Consider the following 17,909-nt stretch of genomic DNA (forward strand, 5'->3'; position numbering starts at 1 on the left):
TACCCCACCAAAAGAAGCTTATTTATAGAGACTATGTCAGCTCCCAAACCGACAACAATAAACCAAGACTAGCAAAAACAATCTGAATATAAATAATAACAAATAAAGAACAATACAGAATCCAAATCTGAACCGAAGAATAAAATAGTGAAATGTGGCTTATTAAATATTAGGTCTCTCTGTTAAAAGAAGTCTCTGTTAGCTGACGCCAAGCGGTCGCAGCAGATGGCTGCCAGTACCTGAGTATGGTTCTGTCGGAGGTTTATTCCTGTTAAAAGGGAGTTTTTCCTTCCCACTGTTGCCGAGGTGCTTGCTCAGTAGGGGGTCACAAGATTGTTGGGTTTTTATTTGTATATATGAAATATTTTTAATGTGTATCTGCTCATTATCTTGTTTTATGTACTTTAATAATGAAGGCTTGTAGAGGCCAGTTTTTACTCACATACAAGTGCTCAGCCAGACTGAAAACAGGAAGTTTGAGTGCACAAGGCATATTAATAAATATAGACACAAAAAGAGGAACTCCCCATATGAACAACGTTCAAAAATGTGTGAAGTATAAAGTACCGAAATAACACTATATAAGTCACAGCTGATGATTCTAATGTTAGAGAGCTCTTGAAAACTGGCGTCTGAGCTGTGCAGAGGTCGCTCTTAAGACAGGTACTTATGTAGGTTAGCATAAGGTTGAGTCCAACAGAAGCAAGGCACCCTAAATGCACACAGCATGCAGCAGGGGTGGCCAAAATAATATAGGAAACAGCACATGTAGGGAGAGAACACTCACTAAAAGTTCTAACTAACATAGTGTGGTGGCATATGTGAACTCGCAGGCGTTCACTATGACATCATTAGCACAACAGAGACTGAGTAAAGTTTTAGATGCTCGAAATCTGACATTTACACATGAAGGAATCAATATGGCAGATTTAATGGGATTAGGAGGACCTAATTATTGTACTAAGAAAGCAGAACTTGAAGGGAAAGTCAGGGAAGATTTAAAAGCAGGACCTGTTGGGATTGGGGATTTAGAGATTTTTTATTGCTATCATATAATCTGCCTTATGATCACTGCATTAATAATATGTTGTACAGTATTATTTTAATAGTATTGAATATGTTTGTCATAACAGTGATGTCTCTATTTATGAATGAATGCAAAACATGCTTACAGACACAATCATGACAGGGGTTTATTTTACAGGGTAAAAGTGGACCACAGGTTGCTTTGTTTCTGCTTAGCAACTATTGAGGTAAAAGGTGTTAATGATAAAAATGCAATAAGTGAACAGGAAATGTGTGAGGGTGAGCCGGGTGAAACAAAATGTTGTAGATAATGGAAACTTGTCTAACGGGCATTAACAGTAACTTTTGCATGTTATGTATATGCTTGAAGCCAAAAGAGGCGTAAATCCTGATAGAAAACTTTGAAGTGTGCTTTTTAGCGGAGAGTTAGGCTGACATGGGGATGGTGTGTATTTTACTCAGGTTGTGTTTAATAAAACTAAAAGCGTTGCTCACACACATAAAGAGTATTGAGATTGAATAAAGTTAATATAATGGATGGAGCCCAGAACATGATAATACATAAGTGAAATCAGATGCAATGTTTGATTTCACTTTTATTGGGAAAGATCAGGCTAGAAATGTGAGTAACCTATGTTTGAACTGTGAAAACACGTAGGGTTCATTTCCATAGAAAAACTGTAGAAAATACAAGAACTGATGTCAGGAGGACCAAGTTAGAAAATGTACCTGAAGATGGTCTCATGAAGAGATCTGCTGTTGGTGTGTGCTGAGACTGGACGAGTATTTTAAACAAGTGAGGGAGAAATGGTTGAGTGTGTGTTTAAGTGTAGATATGCGCTTGATATTGATATATATATATGTAGAGATGGGGAGTTTTTGATAGTTATTTTAAATGGCACCTCAATAGTTTCAAAATATAGAAAATAAATAATTTAAAAAAAAAAAAAAAAAAATTAGCCAAGAAATGTGTATTGAACTCTCCACATACTTTGAAACTGTGCAACTCTGAGTGGGCCATGCGATCAAGCAACTGTTACATATCTGTATTAAACTAGCCAACATAGACTCACCACAAAATGATGTAGGATGTTGCCCTGCAGCGGGGGCAGAAAATCATTTGCAAATCAGGGATTTTATGTTGATTATCATATGCTTACTTATGTACACACACACACACACACACAGAAGGGGAAATTTCAAAACAAAACAAAAAACAACTTGGCTTATCCTGTCAAGCACAGGAGCAAAATAAAAATCTCTTTAGTAGAAGTGTAAAAGGCCAAACCTAAGAGGTTTGGCAACCCGGAAAGTCCCTCCAGTATTAGGAGTTAATAGTCAGGAAACATTTCTCACATTAACGCCTTATATCTGAAAAATGATTGACTGATAGATGTAGATTGACATACAAGTGCACATACATACACATGTGAATTTAGACATTAAACGTGTAGACGCATGTACACACACATTGGCACACAGGCACAGAGTCTAACTGAAGAGCTTAACAAAGCAGACATGGCAGTAGGGTTTGTCATTTTGCATGATATGATATTGTGAACCAACTTTGAATAATGACAGGAACCTTAGATGAACACAGTAGGTTAGTAAGGTGTAGCAGAGAGAGGCTGTTTGTTTTCTATCCCTTACAGGAGAAGATTTCCACTAGAGAGAGACCCAGAAGAGGAGCGGAGATCACATAAGCATGAAGTGTTTTCAAGTGGGGGCTGGTGTTTATTACTAGACCACCTAGAGGACAGGAGGTTATTGTCTGATTTGCTGAGTCAGGGGGCGACAAGAGAGGGTTAGAGCGAAGGTAGTGGACCTGGGAATAGTGTAGTGACGTCTCTGGAAGACGTCAAGAGAGGGAATTGTAAGATTTAAAGAAATTAGTTTACTGCTGAACTGTATATAACCACCATCCTTAACATTGTATTAATTATCATTTCATCAAAGTGTTTATTGAAGCTGCTGGCATTATGTTATAATTTATATTATAGGGGTTATCATAATCAAATATTAACATGTTTCTTACAGGTGCAGTTATAACTACTTTAAAATGATTGAGTTAAATATATATGTATCATAACTCATATGCTGAGTATATTGTTACAGTAAAATAGTAGCTGAGCAAAGGCCTTAGATCATCACCATATTCGGAAGAGTATGCCACAAGGAGGAACTTCTGTGTTTGCATTTAATTCTTAAAATACATGAATGTTCTGTACATGCAAGAAGGGGCGTTACAATACCCTGATGTTATAAAAGCAATCTAGAGTGTATTTTGGGTAGAGATGTACAACTGTTTTGCAGTTTACACCTCTCCACGCTGCGTGCATTAAAATCAATTGTTTGAACGACCTCTTCTGGACTATCATTGTTTTACTCTCATCCTCAATTTCGAACTCGTAACAGTATGAAAACAGACCCATTCATCAACAGTGCGCCTTATAATCTGGTGCACTTTATGGTCTGGAAAATACGGCAATCAGAAATTTACTTATTTGATGCAGAACACTTCATTGTTCTGTAAATAGTTTTCAATGGTTATTTTAAAAATGCCTGAGGCCTTGGCTGCATTATAGGTAAACAGTATGTTGTTGTTTGCAAAACAAAAGTTTTTTTTCAACTCAGACTTTATGTTTTTTGTCTGATATAGATCAACTGTGCTAATACTGTATCGGGTTTTCGTGTTCAGTCACTTTTCTGTGTCATGCACCGTATGCAGGAGCGAGAATGGAGGTCCCAATGTGCAGACTCCAGGAAACAAAAAGTGAAGTCAAAAAATAGCTTTACACACAGTGTAGACAGGGAGTTTGCGACACAGACCAAAGAAAACACAGGGCTAAATACACAGAGGGACATGGACTATCAAAAAAAGACAGGAAACACACAGACTGAACTCAAGACACGTAAGCTTCACACTAGGGATTGGAGGAATGAAACAGAGACAAGATTTACAAAACACAAGATACAGCTACACACTGAGGGAGGTAAACATAATACTAACAGCAAGAAATAAACAACCTAACGTTGTCATGTTTCGGCTGTGTGCAGGCAGGAATTGGACCCAAACGCAAACTCACCAGAAACGGGATTGAACTCAAAATGGCAGCTTTTATTGCTGAACAAAGAACATCTACAAAACCTAAACTGAGAAGAATCTAACAAAACACACACAGGGAGCCACAGGGAGATACACACACCATGAGGGAGAACGCGACACTGACACAGGGAAACACAGGGCTAAAATACACCAAACAAAACCAAAATGTCCATCAGAGGAAATCAGAAAAGAGTCCAACACAAAACATCCATGAAAAGCACAGGGGCCCTGGAAACCATTCAAAACAAAACAGGCGGGCCAAAAACAACCATGGGTTGCAGGGAATAGAGTCCAGAAACATAGTTCAGGGGGCCGACCCTGGTCCCGACAGTACAGGAGCCAAGGAGAAAGCAGTTTGGGTGGCCAACCGTGCAGATGGCAATGGCGGCGGCTCAGGCTCAGGCGGTCTGGGGGCTGGGCGCGTGGAAGACGGCGGCTACAGAGCGGGTCTGGAGGCCGGCCGCGCGGAAGACGGCGGCTACAGAGCGGGTCCGGAGGCCGGCCGCGTGGAAGACGGCGGCGGCTCTCGAGTGTTGGGCGTACTGGTCGAGGCTTGGTGGGCATTGGAGCAAACGAGGCAGGACCATACGGTGGCATGGCAGACACAGGCGATGATGAGGCAGGACCAGACGGTGGCGTGGCAGCCACAGGCGACGATGAGGCAGGACCAGACGGTGGCGTGGCAGCCACAGGCGACGATGAGGCCAGATCAGACGGTGGCGTGGCAGCCACAGGCGACGATGAGGCCGGACCAGACGGAGCAGAAGCTGATGCAGAGGCCGGACCAGACGGAGCAGAAGCTGATGCAGAGGCCGGACCAGACGGAGCAGAAGCTGAAGCAGAGGCCGGACCAGGCGTGGGTGAAGGCGACTTGGACCCTCCAGCGGAGACGAGGAGGTGCTGGCCGGGCTGACCAGAGCCGCCAGCGGAGACGAGGAGCGGCTGGAGAGGTTCTCCTGAACCCCCAGCGGAGACGAGGAGGTGCTGGCCGGGCTGACCTGAGCCGCCAGCGGAGACGAGGAGCAGCTGGAGAGGTTCTCCTGAACCCCCAGAGGAGACGAGGAGGTGCTGGCCGGGCTGACCTGAGCCGCCAGCGGAGACAAGGAGGTGCTGGCCGGGCTTACCTGAGCCACCAGCGGAGACGAGTAGCGGCTGGAGAGGTTCGCTTGAACCCCCAGCGAGAATAGATGCAGAGCCAGCAGGTGCGGAGACCTCTGGCTGAGGGGACCCTAACTGTGGCTGCACAGGGCACGCAGTCGGCTCGAGATGCAACGACTGGGGCTGTGCAGGGCGAACAGTCTTATGCTTAGCAGGCAGGGGCACAGGGGACTGCACTGAAGTCTGCACGGGCACAGGGGACCGGAGGACTGGAACAAGCTGGACTGACTGAACTGACAGGACTGGAGCAGGCTCGACTGACAGGACTGGAGCAGGCTCGACTGACATGACTGGAGCAGGCTCGACTGACTGAAATGACAGGACTGGAGTAGGCTCGAGAGCAGGTGATGGAGCTAGCGGGGACGCAGGTGACGGAGCTAGCGGGGATGCAGGTGACGGAGCTAGCGGGGACGCAGGTGACGGAGCTAGCGGGGACGCAGGTGACGGAGCTAGCAGGGACGCAGGTAATGGAGCTAGCGGGTGTTGTACTGGAGTATGAACTGGTGGGAAAGCTGATGCCTGAGCAAGGAACTGGGCTAATGACTGAACAAAAGACCGTAATACATGTTGTAGTGGCTGTTGTAGTAGTGACGGTGGTGACAGTGGCTGAACTAAGTCTTCTGAGGCTTCTGAACATGAAGAACATGGCTGGACAGACTCGCTTGAGTGTACAGTGGACATAGAAACGGTTGCAGGCATCTGCCAGAAACACGCTGCTCCCACCCGAGGAAAAGGTACGGGTGCAGAGGCAGGCTGTGTACTAGCTGGCCTCACCTCAGGGACCGGCACTGGTGATATGGCAGACCGGACACCAGCCACTCACACCCGAGGAGTAGGTACGGGTGCAGGAGGAAGCTGAGTCACGGCTGCCCTCACCCTAGGGGCCGGAACAGGCACCGGCAACGGCGGGGCAGCTGCCGTCCCCACCCGAGGAGCGGATACGGGTGCAGGGAGGGACAGAGCCTCAGCTGGCCTGGGAGCCGGAGTAGGGACCAGCTGAACCTCAGCTTTCTCCACCCGAGGGACTGAAACGGGTGCAGAGAAAAGCCGGGCCCGAGCTGCCCTGGGAGAAGAAACACAGGTAGACGGAGAATTATGCTCAGAGAAAACAGTCTTTGCTTGGGCAGGCTCAAAAGGAATCTCTACCGGGTCCACAAAAACGGACCTATCAAAAATAAATTCTGCCTTTTTCCCACAATGTTTTACAGTTTTTCTAGGTTTAGAGCTGATAGGGTTCACGGTTTGAAAAACATGAGTGTCATTTCCCTGCTCAGAGGGAGCAGAGCAGAAAAAGTTCTCCCAGTCTATGTCGTCGTCCAGCAGGGACACATCGACAGGATCAGGAGTAAGTCTGTTGTTTTTAATGTCCATAGAAATGGGAGAAAAATAATCGTCGTGACTCACCACCGGGAGTTGCTTAACATTGTTCAGGTTATGGCGGCGTGTGCGCCGCTTCCTTCGGGAAGGGGAAGCGGGCGGAGAAAACAGCTGAGCCTCCGGCATGCAGAACGGCGACGCCGAGGCTGGAGAATGAGCATCTGAAGAGACGCGGAGAATTCCCACCTGAAGCGGCCGCAGCTTGGGTGCAGGTGAAGCAGCAGGTGGGGGCTTTCGGCAGCTCCGGGGACCGCCGAGAGCCAGCCGAGTTCCTCGGAAAATCCGCCCGTAGTCAGGAGTGCGCCACAGCCTCAAGCGGAGCTCCTCCTCCAGCTTGGCAAAGGCAGCATCCTGACGCTCACGCAGCTGAGAGTGGTTTGCTGGGTCCATGAAGTGGTCGCGTTCTTCTGTCATGTTTCGGCTGTGTGCAGGCAGGAATTGGACCCAAACGCAAACTCACCAGAAACGGGATTGAACTCAAAATGGCAGCTTTTATTGCTGAACAAAGAACATCTACAAAACCTAAACTGAGAAGAATCTATCAAAACACACACAGGGAGCCACAGTTAGATACACACACCATGAGGGAGAACGCGACACTGACACTTCTTCTTCTTCTTCTTCTTCTTCTTCAGTCAAGTTTAACGGCAGCTTGCATCCAAAACTGTTGCATCACTGCCATCTCCTGGCTGTTAACCGTCCGTCACTCCTCAATCCTCAGATCCTCTTGATGAGACCAGTATTTCTCAAAAAACGAAAAACCACCCCTTTCCCTTCACCATGACTTAACTTATTAACCAGTTGTTCAAACGTAAGGCCCCTTCCACCACTCATTTCACCCCACATCACCCTCCTGTGATTTGCATACTTCCTACAACTAAGGAGTACATGCTCAACCGTCTCCATATCAGTGCACCCATCACACAACCCAGTCGGATGTTTTCCTATCCTAAAAAGAGTACCATTTAAAAAACAGTGGCCCGTCCGTATTCTGCTGATAACAACCTCCTCTCGTCTCATTAATCCGCTACTCCTCTTAGCTTCTATCGTGTTTGCGACACTGACACAGGGAAACACAGGGCTAAAATACACAGGGAAGTAACAAGCGGAATGAGACACAGAAGGGGAGCACAGCTGGGAGAAATCAGAACTGACGAGACGAGGGAGCAAAGTAGAATACACTCACAAGAGACATGAACCTTCAAAGTAAAACAGGAAGTAGCACAGATGCAAACTAGACTAGAGCAGACAGAGCAACTAAGAAACACAGAACAACAACAAAGAGACACAGAGGGCAGCTGTTAAATACTCAGAACTAAAGAGAATACAAGAAAGCCAAACTAAGACACTAAAGAATAAACTGGGGAAACAAAGGGAACTAAGATCACAATACAAAACTCAGAGACACAAGAAACTCAAAACACTGGGTCACCGACCAAGGACCATGACAAACATAAACTACTCAGAGAACTTAAAATTAGGATATTTTAGAATTAGAATTTGACACCTGTGCTTTAAACAATTAGACAAAGAAAACTACTATATGATGACATAAACAAAGTCAAAGAACGAAAAACACAAAACGCTGGGTTGATGACCCAGGCAACACTCTGCACTGAATCTGTCACGGTTTGCCAAGCAAGCTGGGTGAGTTGTGAATGGAGGACGACGCAGGCACTGCTGATGTGAGTGAGCTTTTATTAGTGGAGAGTGTATTACACAACTTGGAGTGGCGAAAGACAAAACTTAGAAACAACCTAAACTGGGAAAACTAAACAACAAACCAGAACATGAGGGAGTGGAGGAAACACGAAGGACAATGAACAGGGAGAATAGCATGGATGAACGCGGAGTGACGCAGGGAGGTAACACAGGATGACGGAGGGAAATAACGCAGTCGAACCAGGAACGATCACGAGAAGACACACTAAATACATGGACAAGAACATGAGGAAACGAGGAACAGGTGGCAACACAGCTGGAATTAATTGGGGAAGACGAGACAAGGACGCAAAACAGAATGCAGTCACATGAGACACAGACCTTCACAATAAAACAGGAAATGCACAAAGACATAGTACAGACACTAAACAGTAGGAACACAGAACCAAACTCAAAGAACAAAAAAGTCTAAACCACAGTACACAGTCAGAGCAAATTAGAACACAAGACCATAATTATAAAAAACACAAACCGCTGGGTCAGAAGACCCAGGACGATGACAAATCATTATTCATTATTTATTATTAATCTCTGGCTCTTTTCCACAGCATGTCTTTTGTCCTGTCTTCCTCCCCTCACCCCAACCAGTCAGGGCAGATGGCCGCCCTTCCTCAAGCATGGTTCTGCTGAGGTTCGGAGGTTACGTCTTGTTAAAAGTGAGTTTTCCCTTCCCAGTGTTGTCAAAGCGCTTGCTTATAGGGGGTTGCATGACTTTTGGGGTTTTCTCTGTTGTTTTATTGCAGGCGACAGTGTGTCTCGTTCGCAGTGGTTTAGAAAAACACAAAGAACTACTCTACAGGAGAGACATTGAGTTTTTGGCTCTCACAGAGGGAGTACCAGCAATGTAGCATCATGATGCTAACGGAGTCCTGGCAAGCACTGCTTATGCCGAACACAAGTGTGATGCTGCCAAGATTCCCGCTGCTGCCGGTGGACAGGACCAGCAAGATCGGTAAGAGGAAAGGAGGGGATTCTGGCATCTCGCAGTAACAGCGCATGTTCCACCCTCAGCCAACATGGAGGCAGCCTGTGATACCCTCCACTCTCTGGTCAGCAGACTGCAAGACTGCAAGCCCTTTTTGCAATATTACGAGACTATAATCATATATCACTGGACTGCCGACCTTCACCCACTATGTAAATGAACTGAAACATTTCTTAACAGTCTTGATTCATCCAGGAGGCAGTCTCCAACATCGGCTGCAGACTCACCCACCCCTACTGCTGCTGTTCCACCTCTGACACCTCAGCCACTTCACACCTCCTCTTCTCACCCTTCTCACTACACCCCACCCGCAACCACAGCATCCAATACACAAACAGCACACTCTCAATGATGCCATCATTCACCTCCTACATCATTTCTTCTCTCAACTGGAGACTGCTAGAAGCACTGTAAAAATCATATTCTTTGATTTCTTAAGTGCCTTTAACACCATTCTTCCCACAGTTATGAAGGACAACCCGGAGAACTCAGCTGTGGGCCATCACCTCTCAACTTGGATACTGGACTACCTCATCAACCTACCACACGAGGTGAGAACTGAGGGCTGTGTGTTGGACAGTGTTGTCTGCAGTACAAGGGCCCCGCAGGAAAAGGTTCTGGCTCTGTTCCTCTTCACCATCTACACTGCAGACTTTTCCCACACTCCACCCAGTGCTTCCTGCAGAAGTTCTTTGATAACTCTGCAATAGTCGGCCTCATCACTGATGGGGATGACAGGGAGTACAGAGAACTGACCAAAGACTTTGTGGACTGGTGCCAGCAGAACTACCTCCAGATCAACACTGGATAAACCTCCTCCACTGCAACCACAAAACATCCAAGGTATTCCAAGAACACTGAGGCTGTGGATAGCTACAGGTGCCTTGGTGTTTATCTGAACAATAAACTGGACTGGACTAGGGCTGGGCGATATGCCCTAAAATCCATATCACGATATAATTTGAAGCACGTGCGATAACGATATATATTTTGATATATATATTTTTTTCTTCTGTATAACGTATTTTCCACACTACACGGCACACTTAAAATCCTTTAATTTTCTCAAAAATCGACAGTGTGCCTTATGTATGAATTCTGGTTGTGCTTACTGACCTCGAACTGATTTTGCCGTGCAGAAATCTGTTTAAAAAATTGTCAGAGCATTATGGCTGCCGTGGTGAGTAGCTTTGCGGAGTAATCTGGGTCCAAACCTCCGTCTGCTTCAGGAGCCAAAGTGAAACGAACACTGAGAGTTAAAAACAGTCTAAATTCTTCCATCTTTAATAAAATCATCAGTGTTGCTGCTTTACCAGGTTTAACAGTTAAGTTTGACATCCATGCATGTCTAGTTTCCACCTAAACATGACATACCATGTTCTGACTGAGAGATTTTTGAAACTAATTAAAACATTTAGCTCTGCTATCACTTCCACTTTCCAAGAGAGGAAACTAAACAGCAGTAGCGTTTGCAGGGTTACTGAAGTTGGACTACCTGGTATATAATGTTGTGCTACGTGATTGCTAGCGACACAGCTATGTTAGCATAACATTAGCACAGTGAAGCTGGAGGATGAACGCCAACTTATTTTCCCACTTGATAAACTTTAACGTGAGGGATTCTGGTGGTCAGGGATAAATGCAATCACATAGCAGGATGCTATACACGGGCCAAACTTCAGTCAGGAGAACAACTGAGATTATTCATCCACAATACAAGGTCAGTTATTAATATACTGCAGCAACATGGGAATAGAACAGCTGCGAGAGAATTCAACATTAATGAATCAATGTTACGAAGGAAGCGCAGTTTTTGGCTTTCCCCATATGTCAAAAGTGCTTCATCTCTTTGCTATCACTGTCACCCGGCATAATTTGCAGATGATAACGGTTGTAGCCGCTGCAATTCTTTCGACCAAAACAGGCGCAGCTTGATGACATCATCAACATGCGCTATCGCGATAGAGCGATATAGTTAAAATCTCTATCGTTGGCCAATTTTATATCGTTTCTATTGTATATCTTTTATATCGCCCACCCCTAGACTGGACTCACAATTCAGGTGCTGTGGAGGCTCAGGTCTTTTGGAATGAAGGGCCCACTCCTGAAGTCCTATGACTTTGTGGTGGCCTCAGCCATCTTTTACGGTGTTGTCTGCTGGGGCAGTAGCACTTCTGCTGGGGACAGAAGGAGACTGAACAGGCTGATCTGGAGGGCCAGCTCTGTTGTATGATGCCCTCTGGACCCAGTCGAGGTGGTAAGTGATAGGAGAATGCCCAAAAGTTGATTCTGTTCATCTGGACATAGTGTTTTCACTGGGAGAAACGTTTCATCACTCATCCAAGTGACTTCTTGGGGACAATCGTGGCTCAAGAGTGGGGAGTTCACCTTGTAATCGCTAGTTTGCCGGTTCGAGCCCCGGCTTGGACAGTCTCGGTTGTTGTGTCCTTTGGGCAAGACACTTCACCCGTTGCCTACTGGTGGTGGTCAGAGGGCCCGGTGGCGCCAGTGTCCGGCAGCCTCACCTCTGTCAGTGCGCCCCAGGGTGGCTGTGGCTACAATGTAGCTTGCCATCACCAGAGTGTGAATGGGTGGATGACTGATTGTGTAAAGCGCTTTAGGGTCCTTAGGTCCCAGCACTATACAAATACAGGCCATTTACCATTTACCATTTCTTCACTCTCAGCGGACTGCAGCTTTCCCCAATCTTATAGGGCTTTGGAGCGTGATGTCACAGGGGTGGGCATGGAAAGGATTTTGGCCCGATCCGCCATTTTCGGGGTCTAGCGCAAGTGAAAAGGGGGCGTAGGCACACACAACAGCCATGGTTCGTATTTGCTGTGTGGTCGGCTGCAATGTTCGATCGCACGACCGGCAAGAGAATAAGCTTGAAAAGGGTTTATCTTTTCATTCTTTCCCAACCTGGAAGCAACATGAGGCAGCTCGTGTATCGATGTTACCAAACGAAGGCGTCTAGCCTGGATAGCAGCTGTGAGACGAGCTGATATCCAATTCTCTTCCATCTCCAAATATATGTTGGTACTCCAGACATTTTCATTCCGGTAAGTTCTAAATATGTTCGTATCACTCTTTATAGCCTATTAGGTTTATTTGAGGTCATAGCAAATTAGAACAAACATCCTACTGAGTGATTTTGCAGAACTACCTTCTCTTTATAGAGTTTCTAATTATTTGGCATTATTGCAGCAAGCCAGCCTATGAAATGGATGAAACACATCGTGACTGGGTTCCAGCGCTACATCAGGGACCTGCTTCAAACATACCACCATGCCAATCAGATTACTTCTTCCATGTGAGGGTGAAGAGGTGACCCTTCTGGATAAGATGGTGAAGGTTTGCTGCGTTTGTTAAACAGTGTGGTAGTAAAACCAGGGAAAATGAAACTTGCTCCTGTTAAATATTCTTAAGTCTTTTGCTGTATAAATAGTGGGGTTTTTTTTTTCAAAAGATACAGTAAATAATGTTAGTAGTGTGTGATATCATATAAACACTGTCATGATTTTATGTAAACATTTTGTCTTTTATAAACTATAAATGACATGGATTCTACACTGTAACTGATGTGATGTTCTATAAAGTGGTTTTAATAATAAAAAAGAGGCAAAAATTAGTTTGTTTCTTTATTCAATTTTTGAACAGTGGTACTCAGTCAGTACATATTCAGTAAATGCAAATTATTTACATGGCATTGCACTTCAGGCATAAATCTAGACCCCTAGATAAAACATTATGGCATTATAGCAGTGACAACTCCTCCACAGTAGCAGGTGGGATTTTTCTTTTTTGAGGACGGCTCCTTTTACCTTTCAATACAGATGGTCTGTTTATGTTTTGATCAAGAGCCTTTTTTTGGGCAGCTGAAGAGGAGAAGTCTATCTTATGGCCAACCACTGGCTGTATCTTGGTCACATTACCCAGAAAAAACCAGTATGCAGGTTCATCTGTAACAGGCCTTGTGCCATGGATCAACACTGTTGCTTCTGGATTAAACAGAAGAGCAGCGACATGGCTGCAGGTCTCCACGACTCCGGCCATACAGGTGCAGTGGGCGGCTTCAACCTTCCCTGTGATGCTCACAGTGATCCATGGCTGCAATGCTTCAGTCTTTGAGAGTGCAGCACCTGAAACGCACACAGACAAAGTTAATTTAAAGACAAAAACTAATGAGCCAAGGCCGACATAAATGTGTTTTATCTACTTTATCATAAATGTGACAGTGTTTAGAAAGTTAGCACTTACATGTAATTTTTCATTTCTTTATGTGTCCATCTATAAAACGCTGCATTTTATAGGGTAAATCTGCCTGTTTTCTGTCAGAAACCTGCCTGCAGAAAATGAACCTAAAGTATGTAATGCAAGGATGTAATCGCTTTAGAGATGGAGAAAGCATAAAGTGACAATTATGAATCACTTAATATGATAAGGAGTTCTGCAGGTCATTAATCAATGTATAAAATTAAAATAAAATGTGTTTTTAGTGACACAGGACACAAACACAGAAGCAAGATGTATATTTAAATTATTTATAATAAATATGAATAAATCATTGCAATTTCTTTAACCATAAAGAATAACTAAATCCTTCAGGACAATGTCTCATCAATGCACTGAACTCACTATGTTATCCACCTGACAGCCTCCACCTGTTCTCACTGTAATTTCCCCTTATGAATGAATTTATGCTGCACTAATCTGAATGTTTGGGGGAAAATCAAACGCATTTCACACGCAGTACTCGAGCTGACTTACCTTTGTTTGAATGACGACTTGTACTCGCTGACTGCACAGATAAGGTACGAAAATATGTGAGGCTATGTCAGTAGCGGCTGGTCTTCAGGATTTCTACTCCACGGCCGTGTTTCATACGGGTCCACATTTCCAATGCACGCTATTTTTTTTTAAGTACCGCTGCTTCACCTCTGGACGCAATCGGTCTCTATACCGTCCGTTTTCTTTGGAGCTGCTTTTAAGCATGATTCTTGTCGACGTCGTTCCAACACAGTGTCTCTTTTGATTCGTAGACCCCGAAAATGGCGCCGCGCTCCGCGGCGTGACGTCAACTCCAAAGCCCTATAAAGAGTACATTTGCATAATGACTGAAACCAGCACCACTGAATGAACAATGGGCTGGGAATAGTGTTTCTTCATCATATTATGCAAATTCTCATGACCATTGATCAACAACCACTGATTGAAGCCCACTGATCATTGGGCATAAGTATCATTCTCAGAGAGTTGGGGAATGGCTGCAATCACAGCATTATAAGATGGCGAAGATGTACCCGTAGGCCTCCTCCCCGATTCAGAGATGGTCTTTCCCTTTTCAAGTAAATGACCTCCTTGACTCCACACTCAAATCAGCGTTCCTCTCTGTTCAGGATAGAGAGAACAGAAAGCAGAGTGATGAAACATTTCTCCCACGCTACGTCCAGATGAATAGAATCAACTTTTGGGGATTTACTTACCTGGATAATTGAGCATGTGTCAAGATGTGATAGGAGAATGGTGGCTAAGCTGTCATCCCTGTTGGACAACATCTCCCATCCCATTCAGGAGACTCTTACAGAACTGACCAGCTGCTACGATGTGGGACTGTCATGGTCTGACGGTTTTCCCCGGATGACCTAAGCCCATGGGCTTTGTTTACGGAAGTTTGTGCTTCCGGGCAAGACGTGGCTTGGGTAGCCTCCAACCCGGAAGTTCCTGTGCACTGTTGCCGGCTCATCTGCACTAAATTTCTGCGAATGGAGGGAATGTGAGTGTGAATGGTTGTCTGTCTCTCTGTGTTAGCCCTGCGACAGACTGGCAACCTGTCCAGAGTGTACCCTGCCTTTTGTCCTATGAAAGCTGGGATAGGCTCCAGCCTCCTCTGTCTCCCTGAAAAGTATAAGCGGAAGCGAATGAATGGACAGATGGACGACAGTATCTGCAAGTGTTGTATGTTGGAAAATGTTAAAAAAGCAGGAACTCCAGCAACACTTGAGGAAAGAGGAATAACTTTAATAACTGACCAACGCGTTTCGGCTTGTGGAGTATTGGGACAGAGAGGATAATTGGGAGAGTTGCACTTGGGAGCAGAGGAAGAGCACCATGGGATTTTCACTAATTGTGTTTTGGACTACCTTTTGGGGGACTGTTAAATAAATGCACTGTTTTCATCTTCACCAGAGTTTTGCATTTGGGTCCTCCTTTCCCTGCACCTTGACAGGAAGGGAGAGACTCTACAGGTCTTTCATTCCTGCTGCTGCCAGACTATACAACAAAGACTTCACAGCTGACTAAACACACAGATCTGCATTAACACTAGGTGTAATTTTCTGAAAACATTTTATTTTTTATTCTGCTGTATATAGTATTTAATTGCATTGTATATAGTATCTTTTTCTTATTATTGATATCCTATTATCCTATTCCACTGTTTTGTTTTGTTTTTTAAATTTTTGCTACTGTAAATTTGCACTGTCAGCTTTCTCCTGTGACACAACAAATTTCCCACGTGTGGGACTAATAAAGGTTATCTTATCTTATCCTTTCTTATCTCTCTTAACCACAGGATGTTTCTCAATAAGTGTTCTTTTGTTTACTTGTGAAACGTCAGTCACTTCTACTGTTGCAATTGAAAGTATGCATTGTATATTAAAGTATGTGCAGAATGTCCACATGTGTTTTTGTTCCACCCATTCAATCAAGTAAGCAGTGGTCATGACTTCTCTGTGTGTTTGGTTAAGCCAACCATATCAGTTTCATTCAAAACTAATTTTTGGATATGTCCCAGTCTGGCGTGTGTTAATGTGACACAATTCCACTAGAACAAACGTCAAGTTGTAGCTGCTGCAAAATAAACACTACACCACTGAATGGCCTGTTGTTTTTGAGCTTGCTACAAGTTTGCATGTTCTGACTTGTCTTAGCAGATGTTAGTTAAACGTCTAAGCTCTGGAATGAAGCACACCCACATTGTGGGTGAAGCAACAGCATCTGTGGAGGCAGTCAAATGATACTCCACCCTGTTATTGTTCCTACAGCTACAGGAGCGAAAAGTGGAAAACTCCAACACTGCTGCTTCAAGCTGCTGATGCTCCACACACTGAATGTGAGTTTGAGTAAAAACACGACTCAAAGGAAGTTTCAGTGAAGGTGGTAGAGAAGGGAGGGGAGCCAGGACTGACTGTACTTCCTGTCTGCTGTTTTCAGCTTCACTCACAGACTCAATGGCTTCCAGATCAAAGGAGGATCTCTGCTGTCCGGTCTGTCAGGAGGTCTTCTGTATTCCCATTGTTGTTTCATGTAAGTTCTGTAAATACTACATTAGAGAGATGGTGGAGTTAGAGAAATGAGTACTGTTAATAAGTAAGTTACTCCCAAGAGAAAATACTCTCTGGACCAGAGGTCGGCAACCTTAAACAGCCAAAGAGCCATCTGGACCCAATTTCCACAGAAAAGAAAGCACTGAGAGCTGCAAACACTTTTTTACCTCTAAAATGAAGAAAACACTGTATATGTTTTTTTTTTACACTTTGTATAAACAATTATATTTTGTTGCTTATGAAATCCATAAAGTGCTACAGAGAAAATAAAATGTCATTTTTGTAATGAACACATTTTGAAAAGATTTTTTATCCTCCTGTAACTTTATTATATAAAGAGCTAAAATCGCTAAAGTTTCGGGAGTAGTGAGTCCTTAAAAGTAGTGTTTCTGAACTAAAAATCAAGAATGCGGTATACTGTTTGTCCATGATTTGGAGAGCCCAGTGCGTGCTCCCGACGCAGGGGAAACAAATTTTGCCAGGGACACCCACCCCGGCACGACACATTTAGTGGTTCAAACTTAAACTTTTAATTGCTTGCATTTAAAGTTCTGCTAAAAGTTTAAATAAAAAACATCAGTATTGCTGAACTGTGAAATATTTTAGGTGCAATGTATTTTCAGGCATACAAGTATAACAGAATAGCTTCAGTGTTTGTTTGTGTGTTTATTTTAGTATGAACTTGTAAAACCTGCAGCAAGACATTAAAAAAAAAAAAAAGTTTTATTGATTATGAAGTAGACTAAATTGGATTCTCAAAAGAGCTCTCACTTCTTGTCAGCCTGGCTACAGTGCTGAAGAGAAACCTGGGGTTGTTCTTATTTTCTTCAATCAGTGACGAATAGTAAGAGGTTCTGGCTTTGCGGCGCGCTTTCTTATAAAGCAGCAAATATTTCTCCAGGCTAAATGATGATCTTCTAAATTTGTGACACGCCATTTCCTCTCCAGCTTACGAGTTATCTGCTTTAGGCTACGTGTTTGAGAATTATACCACGGAGTCAGGTACTTCGGATATAGGGACCTTAGTTTTCACAGAAGCTACAGTATCCAGAGTCGTACGTAGTGAGGAGGTAAAATTTTTAACAAGATAATCGACCTTTGTTGGAGTAGCAATCAGATAGCTTCTCTGCTCTATGTTGGTACACGGCATTGAAGATGATAACAGTGGGTGGATTATATTCTTAAACTTAGTTACAGCACTTTCAGA

The sequence above is a fragment of the Pelmatolapia mariae genome, linkage group LG3_W, assembly GCF_036321145.2.
Source record: "Pelmatolapia mariae isolate MD_Pm_ZW linkage group LG3_W, Pm_UMD_F_2, whole genome shotgun sequence".
Classification (NCBI taxonomy): Eukaryota; Metazoa; Chordata; class Actinopteri; order Cichliformes; family Cichlidae; genus Pelmatolapia; species Pelmatolapia mariae.